Raw genomic sequence first — 15284 nt, 5'->3', positions numbered from 1 at the left:
CTTCTGCATGAAAGAGCTGCCCTTGAGAGGGGCTGGATGGCTGTGCCTCTGAATCTGAACTTGGCAATGACTTGGGCTGCTTTAGGGCCTGTCACTTGCCATGTGAGGATCTGGTGGACACTAGGACCCCAGCACTAGTAGCTTTAAAAGAATTTAGATCTCACCAAAGAGGAAGGAAGAATACTATTCCAAAATATAATCATGTAATAATAAAAAAAAAAAAAAACAAGATAGGATCTGAGAGCAGACATTGTATGATTTCTATTCTTTTACATTTAAGGTGCATTTTATGGCCCAGAATGGGGTTTATTTTGGTGAATATTCCATGTGAGCTTGAGAAAAATGTGCATCCTACTGTTTTTGGATGAAGTAGGCTAAAGATGTCCCTTATATCCAGTTGATTAGAGGTGCTGAGTTCAACTATGGAAAAAAAGAAAAAGAAAGAAAGAAAGAAAGAAAGAAAGAAAGAAAGAAAGAAAGAAAGAAAGAAAGAAAGAAAGAAAGAAAGAAAGAAAGAAAGAAAGAAAGAAAGAAAGAAAGAAAGAAAGAAAGAAAGAAAGAAAGAAAGAAAGAAAGAAAGAAAGAAAGGAAGGAGGGAAGGAGGGAAGGAAGGAAGGAAGGAAGGAAGGAAGGAAGGAAGGGAGGAAGAAAAGATAGAATCAAGGGAGAAGGAGGAAGGAAGGGAAAGGAGAAACAAGTTGAGGCAGATAGGTCCAGATAGCAGAGGACTACATTTCCAGATTGTAGTTAAATCAATAAATTCAGACCTTAAAGGTTCTTCTTTGGAGGAGTACTGGAGGAGTTCATATATGCTGAACCAAGAGCATTAAAAATATATATTTTTTTAATTGTACCTTGAACCTTTTAGAAATCATATAAATTTATATAAATTAGTAAAATTCATAAATCTTATAAAATGCTATGATAATGCAAAGTGAAAGCAATCAGCAAAAAATGAAACTTTTTCCAAGATTCCCAAACATGGTTCCTCAAGTTATTAATATGTATTAATAAATATATAATTAATAATTAATGTATATTCTTACACATAAGTAGATACATTTATGTGTGTGTGTATTCCAATAAGTTTGAGAGACACTAAGAGACAACTTAACAGGTTTCTTTACTTCAGAACTAATGTCATTTAAATCTCCAGGAAGGGGATCTATTTGCATCCTCCCAAATTGCTTGACCTTTTGCACAAATTTTTGTTGAAATACCTAGTGCCATCTTTCCTAGAGTTAGCAGTCATCGGAACATCAGTTTGGGAGATTCTGTTTTCATTTACTGGTTGGTTCCTAAGCAACCAAGCAGTTTGACTGATTCTGTTCACTGAGTGGGATGGCTTGGAATAAAATAAAACATCAGGGGTAGAATCCACCATCTCTAAATTGCCAAATTCTTGGTATCGTCCCTAAAAAAATGTTTCATGCATAGTACACCAAATCTCTTATGGAGACAATGATGTTCTGCTTTCAAGATTCTAAAGACACATCAGGATCTTTTGTTCCTTGTGGTAATTACTTTCAAATTCCATTTTGCTGGTAAGACACAGAAAGCCCAAGTTTTAAAAACTACTTATTAACAGATACACAAAACTTCAGTGTATGTATCTTATGCAATGAGTGTATTTTCAGACACTCAAAAAACAGGACTAGGATGTAGCTGTTGGAATCCATCTTAGTTTTCTTTTACCCTTGGTCAGGAATCAGTGGATTGTGTTGATCCTTGGAGTATCAATCAAAATGAGTCTAGGGATCCTATTCTTCCACTAAGGTGAGTCAGAGGTCAAAGTATGTTGGCAATTGTGTAGCTCTATGCAAATGTAAATGGTATTAATCAGTAACTTTTGGTGTAAACAATGCAGTTAGCCTCCTTGTTAGCACCACCTAAGAATACAAATACTCTTTGGGCACATCTCTACATTAGAACCAGATCACATGAGTATGAAAGATGTAAGTCAAAACTGCCATAGGTTATTACTCGACGTGTAGTCACATTGTGTAGACCTGTCTAGTTATCAAGCTGAGACAAGCAGTCCATTCACCTTTAATCCCTAGAAAAGAGGGGAGGAAAGATTTTTTCCCCCTAGGGTTGTGTTATTCACTGCATCTCATAAACATTTTATGTAACTGATTCACTCATACTGTTAGCTCTGATTTCTTGTCTGCCATATCCTTCTATAAAACAGTGACTGGAACATAAAGAGTGAGGATTGGATACAATGTCTGTGATACGAAGTATAGACTCATAATTGACCTGAGCACAGATTCCCAGTATGTTTATGTCACTCTGCAAATTAAAAGCATACTGCTGACGCACACAATCAATAAATCAAGCATGAAATCTTGGATTCCGTCCCCACTTGTCCACTTTACCAGGGTTTCTAAAGAAATTCTATATTCTGAATCCAGCTCACTGAGACCTCAAATCTGAACATAGTTTAATTATTTAACTATAGCTGGTGTTAAAAAGTCACAGCTTCATGTTAAAAACAGGTGCTTAGAAGTTGGCCCTGTTCATGAGGCACTTCTATATGATATCTAAGAATGTAGTTGAGCCTGGGTGGCTCAGTCGGTTGAGCGTCCTACTTTGGCTCAGGTCATGATGTCACAGTTTGTGAGTTCAAGCCCTGCATCGGGGCTCAGTGCAGACAGCTCAGAGCCTGGAGCCTGCTTCGGATTCTGTGTCTCCCTCTCTTTCTGCCCTCCCCCACTTGTGCTCTCCCTCTCTCTAACAAAAATAAACATTAAAAAAATGTAAGAATGTAGTTGATAGGGTTTTGTTTTGTTCTGTTTGTTTTGCCTATTTGTAAGACTCTTAAAAAAGAAAAATCGTCAACATTTACAGCACAAACTTAAAAACAAACTGAGCAACACACCAAAACATGGTCTGACCCTACTAGTTGGCTGAAAAAGCAACCAATTTTCAAAAAATGAGTAACTACAAAATAATCAGAGTTTAACAAACTCCATCAGAGTTTAATCTATACATCTTCAAAAGCTAGGAAAAGAAAACAAAACCAAGAATATCCAAATATTCTGCAAACATAGCCTAGACATTTCATTTGGTTCAAGTTCCTGATTTATAGACATTATAAACAGTTGGGCAAAGCAATAGACTGCTGGAGCTTCTTCAAAAGAATGATGTAAACAGCAGGAAGAAAATTAATAGGCAACAGATGCACACATGAGCATTCTGTGTGACTGGCTGCGAGTACAGCATGTGCTGTTTTGTTTGTGCATGTGTTTCCTTTATACACGCAGCATTTGTATCTGTAGATATCAGACCAAAAAAATCACCATCGCCAAAGAGGCTTGGATTTTATCAATTACTGTAATTCTAACAGAAGCAATAGAGACCAGCACTCGTGGTGAGAAACTATATTCTTCCTCTCAGCCGAATCCCCCTTTTGCTTCGAAAACAAACAAGTTAAGGATAAGAAAAGGCAAAGCAATGATTTGCCAGGAGAATCCACCGCCGGATGCAACTGAGAGGCAGTTTGTAAATGTACAAATCAGCTCCATCCACAGGTTTACCTTTGTCTGGAGCCATTTCTTTCAGCTGCATTGAGTGGAATTTTCCAAGCAAACCTCTTGTAGTTGAACAAGTATAACTGTTCAGGTATAACTGAACAGGTATAACTCCAGTTGCTGTCCACACATACACCTTTTCCATGCCCAGTCACTTACAAAAGGCAATACAGAGCTGAGAGAGATGTAGCCGGGGTAGAAAAAATAATCAGATTCAAAGTACTTGTCTCCAGTGGGGCGTCTGGGAGGCTCAGTCAGTTAAGCATCTGACTCTTGATTTGGGCTCAGGTCATGATGTCATGATTTATGAGACTGAGCCAGCATGGTGCTCCATGGTGCTGACAACATGGAGCCTGCCTAGGATTCTCTCTCTCCCTCTCTGCCCCTCCCTCGCTTGTGCTCTCTCTCTCTCTCTCTCAAAAATAAATTTAAAAATTTTTTAAAAAGGTACTTCACTCCACTAAGCAACAACAACAACAAAAAGTTGAGGATTGAGTTATTCCCATCCTACATTGTTGTCTTTATCCTTTATTCGTAAATTCTACTGGACACCAGGTATCTGAAGCTAGATGTATAATGACAAGAATGACAGACACAGTTCCTATTTGCACAGAATGTGCAATCCAGCTAATAAAACCTAAAGATGAAATGTATTCAACAGGAGTAACAATAAGCATTAACATTTATAAAAATATATAGCCATTAATATCTTAATAAAATAATAAATTATTACTATGTTGTTACATATTGGCATATATTATTAATTATTAATAATATGTATATTCAGTGCATTAGTTTTGACATCCATCTACTGAATAATCTTACTAATTCATTCAATGGACTCATTCAGATATTCACATATCATTTATTCCACATTTATTCTTACTCTATGCCAGATGCCAGCATCTTAAACCCTGAAATAGATACAAAAAAAGCAAACATATCATTGCTTCGGACAAGTTCAAAGTTAACATAACAGATAGACGAGCAAGCATGTACCGACACAATTGTGGTGAGTGCCAAGCACATAGTAGGTGTTGAAAAGAAAGCATGGGTTTGTTCTAACAAAAGTGTGGTCACAGAGGAATTGGCTAGTTCCGTCTTATAGAGCTGGAAAAGTTTCCCTAGAGGAAGTGGCATCTGGCTTGGGTTTTAAGGGATGAATACACATTTCCCAGATGGCAAAGAGCAAAAGGCTATTCTGGGAAGAGGCAAGATCATGAGCAAAGGCAAGGAGACCTCACTAAAAATGTGTACAATAATCACGCTCGCTCAATCTCAAGTCCTCCTTGTGTGAAATTTAGTACAGATGGGTTTAAATGCACCCTGTGTCCTCAGGGGAATTTTGGTTTCTGTGCACGTGAATTTAAGGTTCTTCCTGCTGCAGATAATTAGAGAAATAGGAAACCAGAAGTTGGGAAAAGAAAGAAGCAATACATAAGGTAGAGAAAAAAAGGGAGAGGGATGCCATAAACCAGCAGGGGAGAGACAAGGAGCAGAGGGAGACTGATGCCAAACAGTGCAACTGCACTTTTTGGTTTATGGGTGGAAATATTCCCTAGGTTATGGGTGAGAAGGGGCTTTATTATACAGTTACCATGTTCAGAATTCGCACCACTCAGCCCTGCACTGGGAATTGGAAGTTAAGAAATAAAGACTACCTCAAGCTCATTTTCCAACTCAGGCGTGCACATGAATGTCTGCAGAAATACCGTGAAACCAAAGTGATGACAGATAATGTCAAATCACAGAATCAGTAAGGCCCTGGAAATGTAGATGGCAGACTGACACAGGAAACATTCTGTACTGTGAATAAATAACATCAAACAAAACAAATTTATAGAATTATAATTAACATGTGAAAAAAAGGAGACAGTGAAAAGTTACTAGTGATCAAGGATGTATATGAATACGGACCCATTCTATGCAATTAATTACCAAATGAAGGTACATGTAATTGTACAATACATGGTGGGCTGTTGGTATGGTTCTACTTTGATAAACATAAACTATACGCACCAGAAGTTTGATAGTTTTATTCATGATTTCATTGCCCTGCCTCTATTTTTCTCCATTGTCCTGAAAGTGTCTCATATGAGGTTTACAGAAATGTAACCGAAGCTATCGAGAAGAGACTACTATAGTATTTTCAGCTAAATTTACCAAGTCCCATTGGGCCAGACAGGAAGACCTTAGGGGAAGAAAGACTTCACTATAAAGGTTTTTATAAAATGCTAGCTTTAAAATATATTGAGTCTTCCTCAGGTCACAATCAAAATTTTAAATTTTATTGAGAATGTATGCACTAAGGAAAAGTGATGTTACGTGTGTAAGAATACAAAAAATAACCAATGATGTAAGTATAAGAGCATAAATTCTTCAAGCCCAGGATACAATCTACTTTTGGGCTCCTGGGATGAAAAACAAAAAAGAGCCTGTTTTAACAACATGCATTACTTCTTAGACAAATAGAAATTCAGCAATCCTATGTGCCAAAGATTCAAGCTGTCACTCCTGAATCACAATGCCAAGTGCACTTAAGAGAAAGAAGGAAACTGTATTCTGGCATTACACACCAATCGTATGTAAGCCATATACAGTAGTAATCTTCCTATGCCAGAAAAGCTCAAAAGCCACATGAAATCAATCAACACCAAGATGACATTGTCTACTCACAACTTCCCATTTATTCCATAGCTATCTGACACTGTAATCTTTAAAGCAGTTTTCCCTCCTGTCTATTGCTAACTGAGCAAAATTTTGTACTAAAGCAACTTATTATTTTTTAATTTTTTTTAATGTTTATTTCTTTGAGAGAGAGAGCATGAGCATGGGAGAAAGAGTGAGAGAGAGAGAATCCCAAGCGGGCTCTGTGCCATCAGTATGGAGCCTGATGCAGGGCTTGAACCCACAAACCATGAGATCATGATCTGATCATCATGATGATTACCCCTGAAATGAGGAGTCAAATGCTGCACCTACTGAGCCACCCAGGCGCCCCTAAAGTAACTTTTTTTTTTAACTCTCATTTAGATTGTTGAAAGAAGATAAAATGTAGTGGTTTATTCCTTTAGTAGTAATAGTAATTAATTAACATTAATATTAACTAATTTATAATTATCCATTTAAAAATATGCATACATATTCACTGTGTGCCTTCTTCAATCAGCCAGACTCCAAGCAAGAAAAAATGGCACTCTCAGATTGGATAATTTCAGTGTGTTTAATGAAAGATCTATTTCTAAAGGTATGGGCAAAACCAAATATGGTAGTGCAGTGTCTCAGGAGTAAGAAGGGTGGAGAGGTCTTAACCACTCCAGATCTAAAGGGAAAAGAATAGAGCAAGGTTCCCAGAACCCAGGAAGGGTAACTGAAGAGCAAGCCATCTGCCAGGAGACTTCAGTAGAGGGGGCAACCAATCCATGGTGACCAGACTAAACATCACACCTTCACTCTTCTGATTCCCTCTGATCTCTGCCCATGCCCAATGCACTGGCTCACTGCAACTAGAAAGCAGGAAGACAGGAAACTTTCTGACACAATCTGTGGTGGGCAGCCTCAAGCCCAAAGCAGGGAGGGGGAGGGTAAAGCATGGATCTGGAGCAGTAAAGGGAAGATATCTAATGCAAAACTCCATGAGGGGAGAGACATGTTTATCTTGTTGGCTGTTGATCCCAGAGCTTTGAAAATACCTAGCTGTATTTGTTTCCTAGGGATCTGTAACAAATTTCCACAAACTGGGTGGCTTAAAACAACTGAAATTCATTCTGTCACAATTCTTGAGGCTAGGAAGTCTGAAATCAATGTGTTAGCAGGGCCATGTGCTCCCTGAAGCTGCTAAGAGAGAATACGTCCTTGCTTCTTCCTAGCTTGGTGGCTGGCTTTCAATCCTTGTGTTCCTTGGCTTATGGCAACATAACTCCATTCTCTGCCTTTGTCATCACATGGAGCTCTCCTCTTTGTGTGTGTCTGTGACCAAATTTCCCTCTTTTTATAAGGACACCAGATGTACTGGATTAGAGGCCCACTCTACTCCAATATGACCTCCTCTGAACTTAAGTAATTATGCCTATAACAACCCTATTTCCAAATAAGGTCACATTTTGAGATACTGAGAGTTAGGACTTCAACATATCTTTTTAGGGGGATACAATTCAATCCACACCACTAGTGAATCAAAAAGTATACTAAGTAATTGTACCATACAACATACAATAAGCATTGTATTTAACAATTCTTTATTGGCAAATATTGTGCTGAAGTATGAAGGTAGAGATGTATATAGATAGCATATTGTCTCCTCTGTGGATCCCAGACTCTAATAGAGGAAATCCATACATGAAAAATTAGGCAGGCAAAATACAATGTGAGCCTGGGGCAGACAGAGATTCAGAAAGGCATATTTTCAATGCTGGGGATATCTTGCATCAGAATCAAGTCCTAATCATAGTTATTAGGGCTCATAGACTCAGATTTCCAGGTTCTGACAAGATCTTCAAGGCCATAAATCTATTGTATTCTCAGCAAATTTCCTGGACAAAGGCACCTGGTTGCCTCAGTTGGTTGAGTGTCCAACTCTTGATTTAGGCTCAAGTCATAATCTCACGGTTCATGGGTTTGAACCCCATGTCAGATTCTGTGCTAACAGCATGGAGCCTGTTTGGGATTCTCTTTCTCCCTCTCTCCACCCCTCCCCTACTTGAGAGGGCACAATATTTCTCTCTTTCTCTCTCAGAATCAATAAATAAACTTTAAAAAAAAAAAAGAAAAGTAAAAGAAAATTTTCTGGACAGGAAATAGCATTGGGGAACAGAAAAATAAGAACAACTCAGTTGTTAGCAGTGAAATAATAAAATAATATTAATTAATAATAATAATAATTGATTACTGCTGCAGAGTTTACAGAACATCTCCTTAAGACAACTCAACAGCACTGAAAGAAGATACTAGATGTGAGCACATTTTGCATATAAGGAAATTTAGGGGAGAAATCTTGTGACTTGCTCCAGATTTTACAACCAAGGAGGGAAACAATCAAGACTCAAGTCTGAGATTTTCCTTCTACACACCATACTGTCTCCCTAAGTACAGTATTCCCCCCAACCCTTATCTGTGGTTTTGCTTTCCAGAGTTTCAGTTACTTGTGGTCAACCGCAGTCTAGAAGCAGACAATCTCCCTTCTGACATCTCATCAGAGGGTCCACAGTAGCCTAATGCTTCATCACAATGCCTGTGTCACTCACCTCATTTCATCTCATCACATGGGCATTTTATCATCTCACATCATCACAAGAAGAAGATTGAGTCCAGTGCAATAAGGTATTTTGAGTGCATGCAAGAGAAGCCACATTCACATAACGGTTATTACAATATATTGTTATACTTGTGCTATTTTATTGTTGGTTGTTGTTGTTAATCTTTATGGTGCCTAATTTATGAATTAAACTTTATCATAGGAATTATGTATAGAAAAATAAACCACAGTATATATATGGTTTGGTACCATCCACAGTTTCAGGCATCCACTGGGTTGGTGGGGGGGGCGGTGGGTTGGAACATATGCCCTCTGGATAAGGGGAAACTACCGCATAAAACAGAAGTTTAGATAAAAGTTGGACAAAAGATATAAAGTAAAAAGAGCCTAATTTAGGGGCCCCTGGGTGGCTCAGTCGGTTAAGCGTTTGACTTAGGATTTTGGCTCAGGTCATGATCTTGCATTTCGTGGGATGGAGCCCTACATCCAACTCTGCGCTGACAGCATGGGGCCTGCTTGGGATTCTCTCTCTCCCTCCCTCTTTGCCCCTTCCCTGCTCACATTCTCTTTTCTCAAAACAAATAAATAAACTTTGTTTTAAAGAGCCTCATTTAGGATCATTGGAAACAAGACCAGACTAGAACCAACTGTAAAGCAAAACCAGTTAGCCTATGAAGAGATGTATTTGAATCACAACAAAAAGTTCTGTCCCCGAGGTTGAGGAATTGGCTGAGTCTACAGCAAGATCTACATGGCACTAGCTAGAACAGTAAATGTGGACAGTGGTTTACAAGCATAAAGGAAGTCAAGAGAGTGAACAGTCTGAATATTGAAAAAGTACATTTTCTAAAAGAAGAGCAAAGTCCCCTTTCCTTGAAACTTTTGGTAGACAGCTGTCAGCTCTCTCTGGGCAGTGGGGGCACAATGAGACAGATCCTGATGGCACGTGCTCCACTGAGAAGCTTTCATTGTGTTTACGTGAAGTGAGCAGATTTGGCTTTCCTTTTAGGCAAAATGATGCAGGACAGATTGTCATGCCCAACACTGAACTGCAGAAGCCGCACGAAGTCCACTTCCAGGAAAAGCATGACTGAGCAAAGTTTCACAATAATGTCACTCAATCTACAGTGCATCATGTACACAACGCAAGCATGGGATTCCGTGACTTTCCAGCACACTAATTTGTCTCCCATGTCCTTTGCTTTTCTTCCCATGACATACACAGACACACAAACCCTTGCACCAACTGGCCATCAACTATAATTACGTAGAGACCAGAAAGAGAAAGGAGGTTGGATGAATATTTAACTCTTTTTTTTTTTTTAACATTTATATGCATGTAAGCATCTGTGAGCATTAAGTCTTAGTTTTCATGATTTCCCAGGTACTAGGGTGTATTCATTGGTAGGATGATCCCAGTGCTGGCATAGGATATAGAGCTTATTACATGGGAAAAGCCAAGTAATCACAATGAATGGTGAAATTAAAAACCGGAGGGTGCCTGGGTGGCTCAGTCAGTTAAGTGTCAGACTCTGATATAGGTAATGACCTCACAATTTATGGGTTTGAGCCCCACAACCTCTACCTCCTCCCCCACTCTCTTGCTTTCTCTCTCTCTCTCTCTCTCTCTCTCTCTCTCTCTCTCAATAAATAAATAAATATTTAAAAAATTTTTATTTTTTTATTTTATTTTTCAGCGGGGGGGGGGGGGGGGCGGTGGGAGGGGCAGAGAGAGAAGGAGATAGAATCTGAAGCAGGTCCGGGCTCTGAGCTGTCAGCCCAGAGCCCGACACTGGGCTTGAACTCACGGACTGCGAGATCATTACCTGAACCAAACGAAGTCAGACACCCAACCAACTGAGCCACCCAGGCGCCCCTAAAAAAATTTTTGAATGGGTGTTTGCCTCAGCAACTTGTCATTAAAAGTGCCACACTGAGTGAAGCTGGGAAGACACTCTGTAAAAGAAGGTATGTATCTGTGAAATCTTCTCTCCACCTTTGTGCAACCAATACATGTTACCTTCAATATAACAAAATTAAATAAATATTTGAAAAAACAAATAATAAAGGAGGGCCTATTTTAAGGATTACTAACTGAATCGATTTCTTTGCATTTTTATTGATCTTCCTTTCCTCTTGCTTGGGTGCTTCTAAGTAGTTGCTGAAGAAATGGATTCAAATGATATTAATGCTGCAAAGGACCTAGAAATCATCTAGCAGTCCATTGGTTACAAATTGTTGTTTCCAAATAACACTATGTTTAAAATCAGTAAAAATCTAGGGGCGCCTGGGTGGCTCAGTCAGTTAAGCGTCCCACTCTTGATTTCGGCTCAGGTCATGGTCTCATGGTTCGTAACTTCGAGTCCCACATCGGGCTCTGCACGGAGCCCACTTAGAATTCTCTCCCCCTCTCTCTCTGCCCTTCCCCTGCCCTCTCTCTCTCAAATATAAATAAATAAACTTAAGAAAAGTGAGATCAGTAAAAATCTAATACAAAACACAGCATTGTCCTGGTTGGAGTCCCCCTAGGTTCCTTTGCTCTCCCAGCCCCTATCTGTAGTGGCTCCTGAGGGGATGCTGGACGCACCCCCCTCCCCCAGAGCACTGGCCTGCAATGGTACCTCCATGTTCACAATGGAAGAACACGAGGCTGAAAGCATGAAAGGATCCAACATCACTAAGGTGGTACAGGGCAGACAAAAATTTCTTCCTTGCTTTATCATCTCCTAAATTTGTCTTCTCATCTTTAACTCATTTTGTAGGTCTGCAGAATGATTTCCCAGAGGAGGAAAACTACCCCAAATAGCCGAACACTGATTTACTTTTCTTTCCCTTCATTTCAAGAAATCAAATCACCTGGTTGTGCAACCAATTCTTTTGAAACTGTCATGTAATCACAGAATATTTAATTATGGCTCACTTACTGACGGTATCAGTTTTATGTGAACTGTTACAAGGCAATTAAATTTCTCAGGTTACCATTTTTTTTATAAAGTTTTCTCATATGCATCAATGGCAAGGGATCAGTTTTCCAAACCTGTCTTGTTTCCTTAGTGAGTCAGTCCTTCAGAGCTTATATTGCAGTCATTGTTTGCATTATAAAAGTAATTAATCCCTAAAGTAGGAAGAACAACTACATATAGCCTCTATGAAATTCCTAGCCTAAAAAGTCATTTCAAATGGCTCTCTTCCCTAAGTATTGCTTAGTATTACCTAACTGTGACTGGCACTGTACAAAAATATAAAACACATGGGAGAAGCCTATGGCAACAGAGGAACTTGGGAAAGTATGTGTATTGGAAGGAAAAAATACAATGCCGGTGGGCAATGAAGAGAATAATCTTGGAAGAAAAAGAGGAGCATATAAGAATTTGGTGTATTGTGCTTTTCCAAACGTATGGCTTCATTTAGCAAACTTGGGACAGTCTTTATTTTTTTCCATTATTATTACTTATGTGTCAGCAGGCATAGCTTGGCCTTCTCCTTCACAAGCCTGATGCTGAGTCAATGCTTAGTATCCAAACCACACATAAACTATTTTTCCCTTAGAAAGTACTCATCTGATGACTTAATAAAAGTTCTTTAATGGTTGGAAAGAGAGAAATGTGTTTGCCTTCTTCTTTTACACTTAAAGCTGATTAGGATTTCTAGAAAATGCTGAGGTCAGCGGCATTCAAAAGGGAGAGAGTCTGGGGATAAAATCTACCTATCTCTATTTTACTTCTACCGATCCCATTCTTACCAAATAATACACGTGGCCAGAGTGATACAGCCAAATGCAGGACAGAAATTATTATAGGAAGGGTGGCACAGGTGACCAGTTCCTACAGGGCACTGACTGCCAACTTCTGGGTGAGTTTCCACCCCTTGGACTCTGCATTTACCAAATTGTCCTGAGGTCAGGACAGTTGACCACTGACTCCAGTCAGCTCATGCAATTCTAGTAAAAGCACAGCAAGGAAGAGAGAAACTGCAGCTTTGAAGTCATGAGTAATGACAATAACACCACAAGTAATAATAACAAAAACTTTTTTTGGACATTTACTACATTTCAACCGCTAAGCTAAGGACTACGTACTTTGTTTCCCTTATTCTTGCAACAACCTTTTTCATTTCTGATTTGCAGATGTGCTAAATGAAGCTTAGGAAGGCAGGCAATTCATCCAAGTTCACAGTTGTCAATACATGGAGTCAATATCAGGAGTCTGTCTTCCCTCTACCCCCAAATTCCAACACTCTGCTGATGATCAGTACACAAAGACACTCCCATCTGTGAAGAGAAGAAGTTGGTGACCAACCAGGTGATCTGTAAATTCAAGGGGAACTCTTCCGAGTTTTTGATTTCATACCAAAAATTGTCTCCCAAATCTCTACTAGCAAGGAAATAGCAAACCATCTCCCACAACACTTGGAAACACAGTCATCAACAGCAACTGTCCCAGTCGCATTTCTCAAGTGCAACCTGTTCACAGGTTTCCCATGCTTCAAGTGAACTGAGTCTCATGCTCCAAGTGAGCAGTTTATAAGGACTTTACACCTCCTTAACTTTGCATTCACTGTACTGTTTTGCTATTCTCACTGTCATCTCCCCTATGCACCTATAACCATCAAAATCAAAACGAAACTATAATTTCCAGACCGTATGCTAATTTCTCCACAAAGCTTTTCCATCAGATAATATCTGCTGTGTGCACAATTTCCAACTGCCAGCCATGTACGTCCACGCTCTAGCCTTCTTCTTCCCTATAGACCACACACATGTAGGGGCCATACATTTAAAAGGAATAAAACTGTCTAATACCTCTGTGTGACTACTGTGGAGGTGGCTAATTCTCCTCTCACCCCTACCTCCACATTAATTTGAATCAAGTACAGCCAATGAGGTCATAGTGAACTACCTATTTGCAGTAGTTTCTAAAAGATTTTTTTAAGGGTAACCCATCATGTATGGACACTATGTAACTGTGAATCTTTAAATAAATAATAAGCAAGCAATTTCAAGAAGTGCTGCTAGAAAATAATTCTGTCTCCAAATTTCTGAAACAATAGCGTGGCCAAAGATACTTGTATATAATCATTTGGGTGGCGTGTTAGACATACATCTAGCACTTCTGGTACTTTACACCCTTACACCCTCTGAGACTGCATTTCGGTGAGTTTCCTTAGCAGGAACTTTACAACCCGTGGTCAAAGCCAATCTCAATACCATTGATCTAGGCTCAAAAAGTAATAATCATAACAACACTAACAACAATAACGATGATGTCGAAAAGAGATTTTGTGTTATATAAACTTTTATCAAATAATGCATCAAGCCTGTCACAAAAAATTATTTGGAAACTTCAGATGGTGGGTACAGAAATTAAAGATTAAGGAGTTAAGGGGTGCCCAAGATAGATGTACATGCAGGGGAGGAAGAAAGCTATGGAGAGGGATCAGTGAGTCAATGTACAAGGATCAGCACAGATTCCATGTCCTAGATGCAGGCTCCTTGACCCTCAGCAATCTTGATAGTTAGGCCTCAGTGGACTCAGCCAGGCTGGAAGACTCCAAAATATCACCTAGATTTTCCCTCTCTTGCAGGAAAAAAACAGAAAAGTAGAACTGCATTTTCTTTACAGTGAGACCGATGTGAACAGCTTTCCCTCTGAAGTTTTATGAAGAGTTGTGCTTTCTTTTCCTTTAATATGGATATATTTATATAAATTATTTTTAGTTTAGTGGATTGGCCAATAAGGATGTCTTAGCATTAGTTGTCCAAATCATAAAAATGCAACCTTTGGGGCGCTTGGGTGACTCAGTGATTAAGCATCCAACTTCGGCTCAGGTCATGATCTCACAGTTTGTGGATTCAAGCCCACATCAGGCTCTGGGCTGACAGCTCAGAGCTTGGGTCCTGCTTCAGATTCACCTCCCTCTGTCCTCCCCTCTCCTGTTCTCACTCTGTCTGTCTCTGTCTCTCTCTTTCCCTCTCAAAAATAAATAAACATTAAAAAAAATTTTTTAAATGCAACCTCTGACCCCAACATAGACCACATTTGTGGGCATGGAATCATGGTGGGAAGGACAGCTATGGGGTGAGCTCAGCCCCTCATTCCTCACCGCTATGGTGTCTGAGTTAGGGCCATCACAAGGCACGTCATAGTAGAGGAAGGTCTGAACAGAAGAAGCCTTGAGTTCACAGTCCAATTATTTCACCTTTTTGAAAGGTCTCAAAGGTCCCAACGCAAAATAAGGACAATAAATTGTCTGTGGACTTAAATGGGATAATGCATGCAAAGAATTTTGTAATTCAAATTCATTGATTCATTGTAATATGTCAGTTTTCATATTAAAGAACTATATTATTTTTTACTAGAAAAATAAAGCTTTGGAAATATTAACATTTCCCTTTGCAATAAGTGTATGGGTTAGACTTGCCTTATTTCATTTTATTACTCATCCCTTTGTTAATATATTAAGTTTTTAGTATTTTACAGGCACATTTAGTTTAGGGT

General features: G+C 39.1%; 1 long non-coding RNA gene across 1 annotated transcript; it reads left to right on the top strand.

Annotated features, from left to right (window-relative positions):
* Positions 1 to 1353: 1353 nt before the first annotated feature.
* Positions 1354 to 13748, top strand: LOC122230659. The gene is made up of 4 exons (XR_006207691.1): positions 1354 to 1516; positions 1706 to 1776; positions 8663 to 8852; positions 12914 to 13748. It is a non-coding gene; the product is annotated as an uncharacterized LOC122230659 (long non-coding RNA).
* The last annotated feature ends 1536 nt before the right edge of the window (positions 13749 to 15284 follow it).

This window comes from Panthera tigris, chromosome C2 (assembly GCF_018350195.1).
Source record: "Panthera tigris isolate Pti1 chromosome C2, P.tigris_Pti1_mat1.1, whole genome shotgun sequence".
Classification (NCBI taxonomy): Eukaryota; Metazoa; Chordata; class Mammalia; order Carnivora; family Felidae; genus Panthera; species Panthera tigris.
Note: the sequence above shows the minus strand (reverse complement) of the source record. Positions and strands in the feature narration are given on the sequence as shown.